Here is a 17342-nt window from a genome sequence, read left to right as displayed (position 1 = left end):
TGTAGATTCAGCTCTCTCCAGGTCACCTGAATGGAAACCAGGATATGAAGGCATTCCTTTAGAGAATTCCTGGTTCTCTTTCCAGGGTTGGTTTAGAGAGAGTCTGTGTGTATTTGTATGTGTGTGTGTGTGTGTGTGTGTGTACGCTGAGTGCCAACATGTGTCTGGCTGCATTGAAAACTGTGGATTAGGAGCTTTTAAACTCAGCGTTGCTGCATGCGCTGCCATCTTTACGTGACATGACAGTGCAATGTAAACATGTAAAAGATCAAATGTGAAGTCTCTGCATGCAGAGTTGTTGAGATGTGTGATTGTGCTGCTTGACTGAACATGCATTTATGGAGTCCTTTAAGCTATATCAACAAAAACCTGCTATAGAGGGATTTTATCCAGAAACATGCTGAGATGCCCCGGGCTTCTGCCCTGCAGCAAGTTTAACTTCCAACTGTAAACGTACATGTCTTCTCTGTTTACACAAGGCTGTGTTTGTGAATGAGTTTACCATATTGTTCCAGCTGTTGCTTGATACTGATCAATGATGTGTTCCTTAAAGTTTTTTCCTCAAGTACCTTTCATGTTTGGGTAACCTGTTTCCATGCCTATTATGCTTTTTCCAATAACTCATTGCTGCTAACTAAAGCATCCCTCAGTAAAGTGCAGAACCCCGCCAGGCACCGGATGATGAAGCACCTACTGCAATGCCACCACAAAAGCCACATGCGACCAGCAGAGATTTTCAAAGTTCTGCCAACATTAACATGACGCCCACATACGTTGTCCTGAGCTGAAACATGATTTCAAACTGAAGCAGTTGTTGATCACTTGCTGCCCCTAGTGGCCGGTTAAGAAGAGTGAGAAGTCAGCTGTCAGTGGTCGTATAAAACAGAGCAGTCAAAAATAGAATTACTGCCGCACAGTTGTTTGTCTCCACCAACCAGTCAAGTTACAGTTGACAGCCATGTCTGTCCACACTCATATAATGTCTATAGTGAAGACTTAAGATGGAACTTATTACTATATTAACCTGAGGTTGACCTTTAACCTTTTGAATATAAAACGCCATCACCTCATCATTTTATCCTGTTAGATATTTGTGTGTAATTTTGTCATAATTAGCTGCACATTCTTGAGTTAAGGCAAAAAAAAGTGTTTTGTAAGGTCACTGTGACCTTTGACCTTTGACCAGCAAAATCTACTCAGTTTATCTGAGTCCAAGTGGTTATTTGTGTCAAGTTTTAAGAAATTCTCTCTAGGTGTTCTTGAGGTATTGCATTCACAAGCATGGGATGACCTGAAGACATAATGACACCAGCCATAAAAACATAGGCATAAAAGTGATTTTAAGAAAAAATAATTTAAGTTTTTTTCCATAATTCTGAATCACTGAGATCCTTCAGCATACAGTCATGGATGTGTACAAAAAAATTAGGCCGAGATTAACTGCAGACAAGCTGTAGTTCCAATGATCACACTCACTCACTCACTCACTCGCTTGCTCACTAAGCTGGTTTTATAAAAAATAGCGATGCTTAGAGTTTTTAAAAAGAAGCCCATCAGTTTTAAATGGACTCTTCCTATGCAGTGTGAGTGTTTTGTGAACTCAGGCCAATCCTTCATCCAAGACACGGTCAAACCACACACCACAGCTGTCCACTACATACTGCTGCTGCCAAACAGCTTGCTCCTCCCTCACCATGAGGCGGGTCCAGCAGAATCACAAACTGTTTGCTGTCCTGGTTCTAAAATGGAGGAACAAGCACCCCACTGACACCAAAGAAAAGCGGAGACTCTACAGACTGAAAAATCATCTGTCCCTTGGCCCATGAATAAAGACTAGAATCACTGCTTCGTGGTTGTACACCTCCGCCTAGCAGTCAAGTTGCGCTTAACATCCATGTGTGTTCAAACTCATACACAAACTCATATATGTAGTGACATCTTTGAGGGAATTTAAAAAGAGATATAAGTGTATTGTAATGTCATCATTTCATCCATTTTATTTCACTGTTGTCGTGTCGTTTGTGTGTCAGTTCACGGTACTTATATAGAGTTTGGGGACCACGGCTGCGACACATCACGAAGCCATGTTTCAGGTCCGCCCAAAAAATCCTGAACACAGAAATCACAAACAGTTTAACACTTTACTACCACTATTCAGGACTACATAGGTCTCAGTGTTTTCACACGTTTTCAGCAACTATTTTATAACATGTATGATGTGTTCAGTGGAAAAACACTGAATTCCCTTCACAAAAGAATAGCAGCGTATTAGGGTCTTTGTAAGTAAAAAACAAAACAAAACTTTGTTTTAACGAGAAAAAACTTTTTTTTAAAGATATCCTCTCCATCTTATAATTTTAGATTTTAATTTATATTTTTATTGATGCTTCTTTATATTTTCAATATCTTATCTTATTTTATAAAGTTATAAAGTTTTTTTTTTTATTTTAATCTCAGTCAATTTCAGAGAAATTTAGTTCATAATCTGAGAGAACATTAAAATTTTTTTCTTGTAAATTTGTGAGATTTAGCATTTTAATCTCAGAAATACAGTTTTTCAATTGAATATTATCCCCCTCCCCCTGCTTTGTAATTTTGTTTTCTTTTATCTAAAGGGCCCTGTAAAAAAGAGAGGGATATAAGATATTTTAGTGTAAGTTTACAATATATATGACGTCTTCCAAGCATCAGCTGAATAATTAACACAGGGACACAGAGTAAGAAGTTGGAAAATGCCTTTGTCTGTTCATTGTGTCTTTACAACCAAACTATAATTTCAGGGTGAATAAAACGTTCTTGTTAACAAGATTTGTTGAGTTGGTTCTTGTAAGGCACCTCTTCCATCTGACGTCAGTGTTGCCATGACAGTTACAACTCTGGATTGTTAAAAGAAACACACAGAAACATTCATATCCTGGGTCACATGAACATCTGACACTGTCAATGACTAACCAACACTCCCCTGTTTGTCTGTTAAACAGAAGAAAAATCATTACCACCAATTACGTAGATCAGGAGTTGATTCATTCCTGTCACGTTTGCCCGAGGCCCCTGGCATCTTTGGCCCCTTAACAAAACGGACAGAGGTGACAGAGGAGAGCACAGTCCTGTAGATTAATTGGTATTAAGTTAATTAGGGCGTAGCTGGGGACCCCGTTGGGTCGGGACCCTGGCATTGTGTCCGCAGGTGATCCATCATGGGAGCTGAACGCTTGCTGACACACAGAGGAAGGCTCACAGCTTTCATGGCATTGACAAAACCCACCCTGTGCTGCCACGGTAACCAACCAACACAACGGAGCTAAATACCACCCCACAGGAATACTAACAGGGCAGGAAGAGCAAAACAGTGACCAACTAGTCTTTAAACTCAATGAGTACTGGGCACGAGTCTGCGAGGTGTTTTATTCCATCATCTTACATGATGGAATGAAGCACATCCTTAAAGGGACAGTTCAGTTGTTTATCCATCAAGATTTTTTTGTGTGTTGCAGCAACTAAATGGCTTATGGTGCTCAAAGAAAAAAAATACATTTGAAAAATCAAAAACGAGTGTCTCTTTTCATGTGGGAACTACTTTCTTTCTATTAGAAGGAAAGCAGTTCTGGTTGATTCTACTGCAGAAAGAAAGTTCCTGCATGAAACTGCTCACAACAAGGTCTGTGGATTATTTTGAGGAATTGGGTCATGATTTCTGGAAGAAGACATTTTGGCTGAATTTATACCCCTTGTCATTCCATTAACCTTGTTGCTGTGGGTGTGTTGAGACTGAAAGTATCACAATCAGTGCGTCAACCGCAGTAAATAAACAATTGTTGGGTAGTAACAAGATTTTCCTGATTCTCCTCATCATGGAACTGAGAGACCTGGTTTCCTTACTCGGGTTAAAGGTTCAAGAGAGATTTGGTTCATAGTGATAGATTCCTGTAAGACAAACCCTCAAGACAAGAGACAAATTAAAAGGAAAACCTGAATAAGTGAGTGGAGAAACTAATGAATACAGATTTTTCCATTCAGAGCATGAGGCGTAACGGTTTGGTAAGTCTGAAAATGATGTGGCTCACTCCACCGCCATCATTAAAACACCAAATGAGGGAATATATTTCAGAAGAATGCGGTTCATCCTTGCAGAGCTCTACAGACTTAAAGAATCAGAGACGAGGAGCATTAAAGTGGCTCTGCAGGCTCATGTGTCCCAACCATTGACATAAATTAAAGATTGATGACATGTCTCCACTTCCTCCAGCTGCACAAAACCAAAGCCAAAATATCCCAGATACGAGCACTGCCATCTTGCACTGGTGGTGTCATTTGGAGCCAGAGTCAGGACCTCCAGTTTTTGAGGCCCCGCCCATACAGCCGGCTGATTCAGTCGCAAGCGGAGCTCAGCTGTCAATCATGGCGTGAAACCCTGTTTTTATACCATCAAATAATGAACTAAAACCAAACTGATCAGAAAAATGAACATTTGATTATCAGTGTGATATGAACTAGCTACCTAAAACTAACTACCTAACATGACCTGTACTGCAGCCAGCCACCAGGGGGCGATATAGAAACTTTGGCTTCACTTTTAGGGAGTTCTCATGTTAGTAATTTCTACATATACAGTCTATGGTCCCAACACTTCTAAGACATTTTATATATTGAGTCTCAAAATTCATTCAAATGCTAATTTCCTTTGGAAAGAACTACTGACAGTCTCATCTCAAGGTCCCTTTAGTAGCCGTTCTTTAGCTTTAAGTGTGCAGCATATGATCGAAAGCTGCAGAAGATATTAAATGGTACAGGAAACAGCACCCTAGACCAATCAGTTTGGTAGCTGGACTTACGACTGCTAAAGTCATATGTCTTTCTGCATAGCCAGCTAGCTGCCTTGTTACGTCCACAGAAAATTGCATCAGAAAAATAGTCACAAAAATGCTGATAAGTGTAGATGAGACTGACACTGCTGTACACCTGTACCAGTGATAACGTTAGTGAGCAAGCAAGTTAAAGTTAGCCAGCCAGCTGCAGCCCAGCTACGCTGCATGGATCCTGTGCCAGATAAAGCAAAGGCAGCCCACTGGTATCAGTACTGGGTGTCCTTTAGCTAAGCAATTCATCCATGTTAGCAGGAAGGCTAATGTTAACTAGCCAGTTAAAACCATAATATTACAATATATTTCACTTCGACTTTAGACTGTGTAGAACTCTTAGCTAAACACTGTATTGAGGTGGGTGCTAGTCGTTTGTTGATGTTAGCGGACTCCATTTCTAAGCTACCATTGTGCACACTGTTGATGTAGTAGGGGAGCAGAACCATAGACACTGGTTCGCGCATAAACATCCTATGAGTTTTCCCAGAAAAACTATGCCAAGTCTTTTGCATAGACAACGCAAAACAAAATACCTTCCCCTCTAGCAAGAAATTGACAAACACGAGGTTGATGGCAGGTTGAATCAATGAAGTGAACAAAATGTAACTTCAGATTATCAGGTTAACTAAATGGACTTCGAGGTTTTCCAGCCACATTATACATTTGTTTTACCTAGAATTTCTTACTTGCGTAATTTTGTGGCTGTATAACCAAGTTCGTAAAGGATTATAATGTGCACATGTGCATGAGAAAGATTTAGGGACAAAGGAAAGACAATTATGTGGTAAATTCTTCCATTCAAAGAAAGTAAATTCATAGTCTGACTAAAACTGAAATGAAAAAGTATTAATTTCAAATTCAATACATTTTTTACAGATTGGAAAATTGTACTCTCATGTTGTCTTCCTACTGTCCTAAATACTCCAGTAAAAAAATCTTCAGGTTAAAATATCATTTATCACTAATGCACTAATAATACTGCCGCCATGGTTCAAAAAATATAGCAGAGGATAGAGGGGAAATCTGATTACTTCACAGCTGCATGTAAACATGTTTTCCACTAACTTGGTTAGTCAGCGTAAACTTCGTCTTGATTGTCTTGTGTTTATAAGTATGGTGATTGAAGAGCAGTGCTGTTCCTCTTTTTCATCCCAAGAACACAACAATGCTTTCCAGGATGACGGGAAATACTAAAACTGCAAACTGCGGGCGAGACATAATGCCCAGTGGAAACAGGGCAGTACCAAGCTTGCAAAAACAATGTTATCACACCCCTCAAGACCTCTACTTTAGAAAGTTATCACAAGAGGAACTGAGAGGAAGAGTGAGAGGGAGAGTGAAAGAAAACAGAGGAGAACTCTCAGTGCTGATGAAGCACTTTATCCAGGTCAGCATCAGAAGAGCAAACAGTGAAAGTCTTTCATCGGGTGAGCAGACATATGGAAGATGACTTTATAATAATGCCAGAGTCTTACTGAACAACCTACTAAAGAACATGATTTCTAATCTGCAGCTCCAATCTGGAAAGTTGTACATTATGCCAAATGTTTTTCTGAAAGGAAATTCCTGAGAATGTTTTTCATGTCCAAACTTCAAGTGTTCCTCTCATGCGTACACTGCAGGATGTACCCACCTCATGATATATAGCTTTTCCATGAGGATGGAGACTTGTGCCTATTGACAAACCTCAGATCCCAGTGGTGGAATAGTTGTGTAAAGCACATCACCCTTCCAGGGATACTGGGTCATGGAGGAGGCGAGGGGTTATACAGGTTTGTCCATCCAGTCTATCTTGCCATGTTTCCACATTATATCGACTTGACTTAACTTTTGGTACCAAGTTCTTTTCTCTACTTCGTTTTTCATTGCAGTAGTACCCCAATGAAGTTGTGAAACTACCTGAGATCATCTTCAACATGCCAATGCAATAGCCCCCTTCACGTTCCCAGCAGTTGGGAAACAACCTACGCTGTACATTTACTGCTAACATGACAACTTGATCTCCTTTTCCTCTACTCAGCTCACTCTCTGCTGCTCCTCCCGCTTAACCACACACTGTGAACAAAAAAGGAGCTACGCTACTCTTATAATCAAGTTTATCAGAGGATGGTGCTCTTGATGCATCTGTACTTCAGGTTGAATACGACTTGGTTATGCAGCCTAGCATTATTTAACATATGGGTCGAGTGACTAAAACAATTGCGGTCACTATTGCTGGTAGCGTGGCTTGGCTATTTTATGCAGGATGTCCCATACTGCACAAGTGATGATTCTCTCTGACCGATCAGTGGAATGCAGTGTTTTCATGTCACCTTTTAGTATCAGCTTTGCTCACTTGAAAGTATGAGTACGAGGTGATACCAAAAAAATACTAGGTACCAGGTAATATCCACAATAACAAACCAAAAGAGGGGCAGTAGAGTCGAGCGAAGCCGGACTATGCAGTAGACATGAGGCCTCGTGGGTTTTATATACAGCACTTGGAGAAGGTTTATGACCATGTCTGCTGGGGTATCTTGAAGGGGTGCTGCAGAAGTAGGGTGTGTTGGGGTTGTTACCAAGCAGTTTGGTCTCTGGACAACTGGAGTGGGAGGTGTGTCTGCATTCTTGGCAGGAAGTCAAGGGCATTCTTAATGGGCGTTGGACTCTGCCAGTGTTGAGCCCTGTCATCGATTCTGTTTGTGATTTCCTTGGACAGAATCTCCCAGCACAGCTGAGACGTGTAGCGTGTACGGTGGCACACTGTGTTCAGTACACACTGGAAAGCATTACAAGTGATTATAAAGTGGGAGGATTGAAGGTGAATATCTCCAGGTCCCAGGCCATGGTACTCGGCTGGAAAGCACGCTGGGTATAGGTCATTGCCCGAAGTGAAGGAAGGTATTTATAAGAGTGTGACGGTAAAATAAAGTGTCTGAGCGTCAAGGCTCCCACACAATACAGCAGTAAAAACATTATGCATTGGCTGCTTTCCTATGGAGAGAAAGGTGGCACCAACCAATGAGATAACAGCTGTATGTGACCACAGATGTATGGAAGTGACACAAGCAGAGGAAAGAGAGAAGATGATGATGACAATGACAATGACAAAGCATACAGATCTTGCAAAAAATTTTCCAAATCAAAGGTTCCCTTCTACACAACCAAGAAATGGGAGACAAGTGTTTGAGAGTTCCCCAAACTTATTATACACAGTATTATAAACAACACAGTCTCACTAGTAAATGTAACGTATGGTGAAATATCAGCAGTCAGATGGGGCTATGAGATTTGTGAATTATATAATTTATTAACTTAGCTAACTCAATGCTAAAGATGGCTTAGCCGTTTGTATACCAGTCAGATATGACATATATGCCTCTCCGGGCCCTAACTTACTGTGAGCCCGGGACAAATTTCTTACCACATGAAGACCCATGCCTGAGCGAGTCTGAGAAGTGGCACAATTACATACAAAGTCAATGAAAAGACTAGTCTGGCGTCATGTGACTAACACACTCTGGAAGATCTCTGGAATCTCTCAGTTCATTTTTGATTTCTAAGGGGCATTATAAAAGGTCACAGACCAAAATGCCTCTGGACACAACTGGAAGCAATCAGAGCAGCAAAATGTGTGACGTAGCACCAAGCTACACACACGCAGTGCTAGGTCCACTGGCAGTCTGGGCACAAACTTTGTCAAATTACAGCTAACAGTACAATCAAATGTGTTTCTGACAACATTTGAAGTGAGAAATAGGTGACACTGTAACAGAATCTTGGTTCATATTTGATCAGCGCTGCTTAGTTTGACAGTTTTATCTGAGTTTCATGATCCTACTGTGTTGAGCTCAGAACATGTGATGTGTAATTTTCAAACGCTGGACCAGCAATGCTCCTCTGTCAGTCAGTCATCGTCTCAAACCCAACCTATATTAAATAAATGGTTGTGATGGGGTTGAAGAGATCCAGATATGGTGAAAATGTGTCTGAATGGGAGGGTGGCCAGACGTATCTGCCAGAGCAAATGAAACATAAGCTTGCAGATTCGTCTGGTCTGGAAAGACGCAATTAGATTTGATCTCTTGCAGGGTGGCGTGAATTCACATTTGTATGAATCCTGTGGCTTTATGAATCTGCCTCACAAAGACACAGAGACGGGAAGAAAAAAGGAGAGGAACTGAAAGAGCTCGAGTTCCTGCTGAGTTTTGAGTTCAATCAGGGGCTGAGCTGCACACATGTACAGGCACATTCCTACAGACACGGTCAGCGCACCTGTTGCTAGCTGTACAGTTGGCTCTTTAGGGCAAATTGGCACAAATGATGCAAGGTGAAAATTTGCTGCTCTGTCTGTCTGCATACACAGACAGCAGGGTGGCGCAGGGTGTGGAGCTCAGATGTCCGAAGGGAGCTCAGAGGAAAATCGCTGCTCCCTTGAAGTTGGGCATCTGATTAGGATGCCTTCCTGTGGAGGTATTCTGACCATGTCCAACATCCAGAACGTGTTGAAGGGAATACATATCCAGTCTGACCTGGAAACACCTCTGGATCCCCCAGGAGGAGGTGGAGGAAGTGGCTAGGGAGAAGGGTGCATGGGCCACTTCAGCCAACCTAATTAAACAGCAGAAATTGGATGGATGATATATGGAACTAAGACTGCTGAGATGATGAGTGTTCTGCACGCACTGCAGTAAATAATCAAATAATGAAATGTAGGCTGTATGTTTTGCTACTGTTATGGATTATGCATGCGGAGCGAGCACTCAATCAGGGCCACTTCCCGATCCCTTTCATCCTTAGTCATGCATCGGTGTTCTCTTTGAGGGGGTGCCAATAAGGGGGCGAGGGCAGAGGGCCCCGCCGATGCAACACAAAGCAGCCGAGCAGAATACGGCAGGAGCGATCGGGAAGAGGAATGGTGAGGAAGAGGAGGAGGAGGAGTGACATCGTTAGCATGGGAGTGATGGGAGTATGACCCACTTACGCACAATGCCTTAAGGGTGGAAGCGGAGGGGACGTGCAATCGTGCAAACTCACGTGCCGACACACGGATTTATGTTCTGCCAATGTCCAGACAAGTTCTGCAGCAAAGGGCAAGGCCAAATACAACGAGCCTGAACATGCTGAGGTTAGGCAGTGACAGATACACACACACACACACGCAGAGATCGAAGCCAAGCAGCGACAGAAAGATCTGAGGCCACACACCATCAGACCGGGTTTTTTGCTTTCCGTGACCTACATTCAGCATGTTAGAGGAATTAAGGGTTTGTCGCAGACACATTCTCGTGACTGACAAGCAGACACTCGGCCCCGTCTCCTTCTGTTTCTCTGCCCCGCGGTGTCCCCTCAGCTGAGTAAGCTGCAGCGCTGTTATGTACAGCCGCATATGGAGAGATGAAAGAGAAAAACTTGAGAGAAAAAACTTGCAAAGCGGAGTGGAATCACAATAAATGAGTCGCCCTCAGAATCACTTCCCTGCAGGGTAAACCGAAATGAATTCATTAAAGAAAACGAGGTGACGAAGCATTCATCTCCGCAAACGGAGGCAATGTGGATGACAAAGCACCCCGCCTGACACTTCACTGAGAGACATCAGTGTCACCGTCAGCAAGTGGTGGGCTGAATCTGTCTTTTGTCAGGGTGTCAGATGGGGAAACATGTTCGAGGAGGCGGCAGAGATCAGCCGTTATGGCTGTTTTCAAGGGGGCGTGCGTCTCCATGTGTGCGTTTGGTTAACGTGCCAGATTGACTCACAGGGCCGATTCTCTCCCTTCAATCCTCGTTTCTGCTGCTTTATTGTTATGAAATGGGACAATGGGTGAGCGCTGAACAAAAGGGGAGAGCAGAGATGACTGATGGCAAACGTTTCCTCAAGAGAGACACAGAGAGAGAAACATCTCCAATTCTAATGGGACAGCTGGGTCAAAGTGGGTTGGAACTCTGCAGGGGATAAAGTGTGTGTGGAAGAGAAAGAGGAGGGGAGATTTGGGGTTATTTGCACCGTCACAGTCCTCACCTAATTTCCATAAATGAATCAGGGACGCGTGCCCTACTGTGTTTGTGTTATACCAGCAGCTGCTGTCTTGTTTGACAAATGTCTTCGCCTGCATGTCAACGAGGGAGAAACTTCAACATGTTTATTTCTGTCTGGAGGGATGAGTGCATTTTATCAAGCTCGCCTTTCAATCATTGAATCATCTGCGAGGTTGCTTTGGATGTATTTCTGGAAAATCTGCTGCACATAAGTCATGTTTGTGTTCCGCAGCTTCAGATGCTTTTCCAGAAATGGAAAGTGAAACCTGACTGGTTGGGCTGAATGTGGCTCGTTAATGATATTGACAGACAGACGCTCACACAAGAAGAGCTGGAGCGCTCACTGACGCATCTGTGTAAACTATTAAACTCAGAGTATCATTAGCTCATGAATGATCAAACAATAACATTTGAAGGAGGACTAAAAGTCCCAGATGATGTTTTAGACATCAGTTATTATTCAAAGAGAAGTCATTTGTCCGGTTTCTAAATTTACTGAAGTTTAACAGTGTTGAAACACACAGCAGATGGTATTTGGTGGCAGTTTCACTGAGATCAACGGAAAGGCTCTCCAGAGATGGGTAAAAACTGGACAGCACATCACCAGGACAAAGCTGCCACCCACGAAGTACCTCCAACCCAGGGGTGCAAGAAGAAGGCCGACAGAATCACCACCAGTGGTGGAAAGTAACTAAGTACTAAGTATACTAAAGTGCAGTACTTAATCATAATTTTGAGGTACTTGTACATTATTTGAGTATTTCTATTTGATGCTACTTCATACTTCTACTCCTTTTGTATTTTGGAATGCAGTTTTTTATATTTTTTAACAACTTTATTAGTAATTAATTAGCAAATTAGGATTAGTTAAACAAAATATTTTATTGCATTGCTACGCCTGCTTACTTACGGTTTACATCCTGTTCACTACATATTTATATTACCACTGGTGGACTCAAAAGGGGGGCAATTGCCCCCCTGGTGGCCCTGTGGTCTACACTGCAAACGTGCCCTCTTGGTTGCCCCTAACAGATAAAACACGATGAAGTCCCTTTTACGGTGCCCTTTCAGTGAACAAAATGTGGTGAAGCGCCCTCTAGAGGGCCCTTCCAGTGGATAAAAAGTGATAAGGTGCCTCTTTAGTGTCATTCAGTTTACAAAATGTAGTAAAGTGACCTTTAAAGTGCCCTTCCAGTGGAAGAAATGTGATAAAGTGACTTCTAAAGTGCCCCCCTAGTGAAAACAAATCATGAGTGCCCTTCCAGTGGAGAAAATGTGGTAAAATGTCCTCTTTTTTTTTTTTTTATTTTATTGGTGAAAAAGCATGTGGAAAAAGTGATACATACCTACATATAACAAACAAGTACACACACAAATACAGACAACATACAACATACAGATACAGAGAACAGAGAAGTAGTTGCTAAGTCCAGGGGTAGCGAACAACTGTACTCTGTATGTGTGTGTGTGTGTGTGTGTGTGTGTGTGTGTGAGAGAGAGAGAGAGAGAGAGAGTGAGTGAACCAGTGTTCCATGATATGACACAGACATGGGGTATATGTGGGAAAATTAATAGATCAACATTCAAAATAAATATTAATTATTAATATTGCCTTACAATCATAACTAAATACTACTACTAATAATAATAACAACAACAATAATAATAATAACTGCAATATATGATAGAATAGAATATATAATTAACAATGCGGCAGTGGGGGACGAGGGGAAGACTGCATCGGCAGAAAGGCAAACAAAAAAAGTGATGCAAGAAATGATAACGTGCCGCTTTAGAGTGCCATTCAGTTGGCAAAATGTAGTAAAGTGACCTTTAAAGTGCCTTTTCAGTGAACAAAAAGTGATAAAGCGCCCTCCAGAGTGCCCTTCCAGTGGACGAAATGTGGTAAAATGCCCTCTAAAGGACCCTTCCAATGAACAAAACGTGATAAAGTGGCCTTTGAGCAGACAAAATGTGGTAAAGTGCCTCTTTAGTGTGCCATTTAGTTGACACAGTGTAGTAAAGCGCCCTATAAAATGTGCTTCCAGTGAATAAAATGTGTTAAAGTGTCCTCTTGAGTGCCCTTCTAGTGGACAAAATGTAGTAAAGTGCCTTCTACAGTGGATAAAATGCAGAATTGTATCATACATACAGGAGAATGAGTTGGCCTCTACATGCTTGTGAATGGTTTAATAGTTTATAGCTCCCTGTGTATTTTTACCGAGGTGTCGTAGTTGTTGTACTTTAAGTCACATAACAAGTATATCTAAACCAGGAACTGGAACTGTCACCATGAATGCATCATGATTTTTGGTGTGCTGAAGCCGCACTGCATACAGCTGGTGCCCCTTTTGTTTTTTGTCCCCTGCCGCTCAAACAGCCTGAGTACGCCACTGCATTATAAGCACCTGTCTATATCTGTAAACATTAGTATTTATAGTACGTTGGCCAATTATTTAAAGAACTTCAACTTGAACATAATTGCTGGTAATTACCCTACATGCTTGGGGCAAGTGTTAGAGGCTGAAAAATTGTAAATGTTCCACCCCAGGCTGGCTTGGACCAGTTCCACAAAGATAATTGCTTGGCTTTGTTTCAATTTCAACTGACAAACATATTTCTGTTCTGTTTTCTAAAATGCTTTCATAAAGCGTGTTGCATCCAAGGAGATCTGCTGCCCGCTACTGCCTCAGATGTTTGTGTGCTGCTGCCATCTAGTGGACATCTATGGTCTTTAACACAACATACAGTACCATGATAAAGGGTCACTCAGTTCATAGGGTCTCATTAACCTGGAGTATCTAGCTGTGGAGAGTTAGTTTTAGTTTTATGTGTTCTGGTTTTGACGTATCACTCTTAAATGTCAAAAACACAAGAGAGGTGAATGGAATTTGTATTGTGGCATTGAAACAATAGATCAGAAAAAGATTCTCTTCAGTTTTCAAGTATAAATACCAAATGTCAATGTCCTGCAATTATCTCACCCCTCTGTTACTGTTGTTTCCAGATGCAGCAGGCTACTGTTTCCAGTGAAAAGGCTCTGATAAACAGCGGACAGACACAATTAGCAACCAGCTGGTGAACATAGTGGAGCATTTAGCAGCTAAAGAACCACATAATTTCCTCGGTAGTGGGTGAAACTCCCAAAAGGAGCTAAAAGGAGCGAGAGCCACTCCAAATAAATGCTAATATTGCTAATGTGTCTGCTGAGTGCCTAAATGGGCAACTGTTTGCAAAAACCAATTTGTGCCAAATCAATTTTGTAAAAAGACAAAATGTCAATGTTTCAGCTTGTTCCACCGCACCCATGTGGCATCACAAATCTATATAATGTCGGGAAGCAAAGTGTCATAAGTGGTTGAATATAAAAAACAATATATAAATATACTTAACTAGAGAAGGCTATTTCTGAAATTGCAGGTGTAAATGCTGGCTGTTGAGAAGCTGACACTACACTGCATTGCTACCTCTATAATAGTGTGTTGAATGACGTGAAATATTTGATGTGAAATGTTTGTTTAAAAGCTGATGCTAAACTGAATTGCAGTTGAAAAATATAAATAATTTAGGAATGATGTGGAATATTTTAATGTTTGTTGAAAAGCTGACATCAGACTGAATTTCTGTTGAAAAATCCAAATAATGTAGTGATGATGTGGAGTATTTTACTGTTAGTTAAAAGTCTGATGCTAAACTGAACTGCTGTTGAAAAATATAAATAATTTAGGAATGATGTGGAATATTTTAATGTTTGTTGAAAGACTGACGCTAAACTGAATTGTTGTTGAATATTACCAGTAATGAAGGGATGATGTGGAATATTTCAATATTTGTTGAAAGGCTGACTCCAAACTGAACTGCTGCTGAATAATACCAATAATGTAGCAATTGGAGCTACATGAATGAGCAAATAGATGCACACCGCAGGTATAAGCCTGTCATTGGTTGCTTTGTTTCAGTCAGCATCGTGGCATCCACTATCTACGTTTCCAAAGTCCAAAGAAACAACAACAACCTCCGGGCTGCAACCCAAATGCTGAACATGACAAATTAGCACATAGGATGCTAATGGTACAACTGAAAACAAGTTAGCTACTGTTACCTTTTCTTTGGTGATGATTTAGCCATTTTAATGCCAGAGCTCGCCTCCAAACGTGCAAACGTGCCACCACAACAAGTTCCTCGACACTATTTCGTAGCAGCACCATCGCTGCATCCTGGGCTTAGCTCCACCCAAGACGTTTGTGATTGGTTTAAAGAAATGCAAACAAGGCAGGGCATTTTTTTCCCTCTAAAGCAGAATGTGTGAGACTAGAGGGCAAATGAAGTGGGGTCTCAGAGCCTCAGCAGTCTCTGAGACCCCACTTACACCAGGCATCAAAACAGGATCTATACGACATATTCACATACAGATCACAACACCAGCTGTAAATGGGACATGAGACCAACAGAGGCCATTTGGATGAGGGAATACAGTACTGAGGTGATCTACAGCAGCTCTGACCAGGACAGGCAGGTTCAGGGACAGGAGATGTGTGAAGTGGGGAAGGAGCAAGTTTTTAGTCAGTTAATTTGTAAGTATACATGTGGTGATAAGGCTGTGAGTATTTGTTTTTGTGAAGTTGGAAGTTATATATTCCTGTGTTTAAAACAACGAAACAAGATTAAAATGTCTCACAGCCCTGAAACTAAAACCACTGTGATGCTATTTAAATAATTATATTAATAAATGTGCGACAAAGGGCCAGAACTACAACTACTAGTTGACCGGGAGGCAACTATAGTTTTCACATTCCTCTACTGTCTGTGCATTTCTGAGATTCTAACATATCATGGGTGAGCTACATTTAGTACACAACAAATTCAAAACCCAATGGCTGTGCATTAGTTGTGTCAGCCACAGGATAACAAACATCAACAAAGATAACAACTACATTTACCACATTCTTCTTTTTATATGGGCAAACCATCTAAAACAAAATAGTGATCACAGTAGAGCATTTTTACAGAGTTAATCTGCACTTCATCTGACTCCACACAGAAATGAATGGTATGGTATGACTGTTTACTTCCATGCAGACAGCAAAATATCCCTCTATGGAGAGTGCAAAAAATAGAACACATCAGGAAAAATATAATGGAGCATATTACATCCAATGCAACAGAACAGAATAGAAAATAATATATTATTTATTTAAATGGATATATGCACCCTACACTCTATTTACCAATGAAAGTATACCTCTATAACAGTTTCCACAGCCAGTAAACATTATAACCTTCATTAACGCTCATAGACTTATACAGTTTATGTGAAGGGAGGTTTTATTGCAAGGCTGTTTGACTGCATTCACTTTCGCTAGGTGTGGTAGAGAGGTAGCATAGTTTAGGAAATGTACCTAACTACTTTTCACCACTGCACTTTAAGACACTATGGCACAACTGTAATACAAATTTTATCTGCTGAGACAAAGCATCATTCTCCTGCCAAATGACAGTGTCACTGTAAATGTACTTTGGCCTGTGGTGGTGGAGGGACAGCAGGGACAGCAGGTGAATATGCAGACTGTGAACCAAGGAAGAGTTAGTGAGCTATAGCACGTATTCTCAGGGTTACGTAACACAACAGTAATGTTGAGCAATGACACGAAGGCACCTGACTGACTGCTACATTCCCATCTATATACAAGCGTAATATTGACAACCAGAGGTGGGACAAAGTCATTAATTTGCAAGTCACAATTAAGTCTCAAGTCTTTGCACTCAAGTCCCAAGTCAAGGCAGGCAAGTCCTGAGTCAAGTCCCAAGATCTAAACTGAGTCTTGACTCCTAAACGAGTACTGTGAGTTTTCAGCCTCATTGATTTACAAAGTGATTTAGCTATAAAGCTAACATTAGCTAAGAATCGGCTCCCTAACTATGTTAATATTGGCCTTGACTTACCGTTCTTTGTGCAACTTCAAATGTTGAAGAAAGTTTGCAGTTGTTGCATTTCCATCTGTAATTTCGACACACAATTTTTGCATACTGCAACATTTTTTTCTTTACCACCACGCAGTTTTTGTATCTTTGTTATCTTATCTTATTATCTTTGGAGCTCAGTAATGTCATGTTTTTGGGGGGGGTTTTTGCAGCCACTGTAGGTTCTCCTACATGCTTGGAAGGGGAGGGTGAGGAGAGCGCTTGCAATCTGCAAGTTTATCACCTCCTGACATGAACATATTGTTTTTGTTTGCCCATCTCACATCTTATTAGAGTTCAAATTAGTGGCAATCGTTCATCAAATGAGTAAGTGTCTGTTTATGAGTCGTAAGTAATCATAAATAATCTTTTAGAAGGAGTAGATCTTTATAACTGTTAAATTGAGCAAAATGTTAATGGAGTCAGTGAGACAGCGAGCTGCTGAACTCCACCTCCAGAGTTTTCAGAGCAAGATGCTTTTGTTTTTAGGATAACATGCTTAACTTT

Source organism: Lutjanus erythropterus, chromosome 6 (genome assembly GCF_056507025.1).
Source record: "Lutjanus erythropterus isolate fLutEry1 chromosome 6, fLutEry1.hap2, whole genome shotgun sequence".
NCBI classification, from domain to species: Eukaryota; Metazoa; Chordata; class Actinopteri; order Lutjaniformes; family Lutjanidae; genus Lutjanus; species Lutjanus erythropterus.
The sequence above is the reverse complement of the archived record's forward strand: the minus strand, read 5'-3'. Positions refer to the sequence as shown.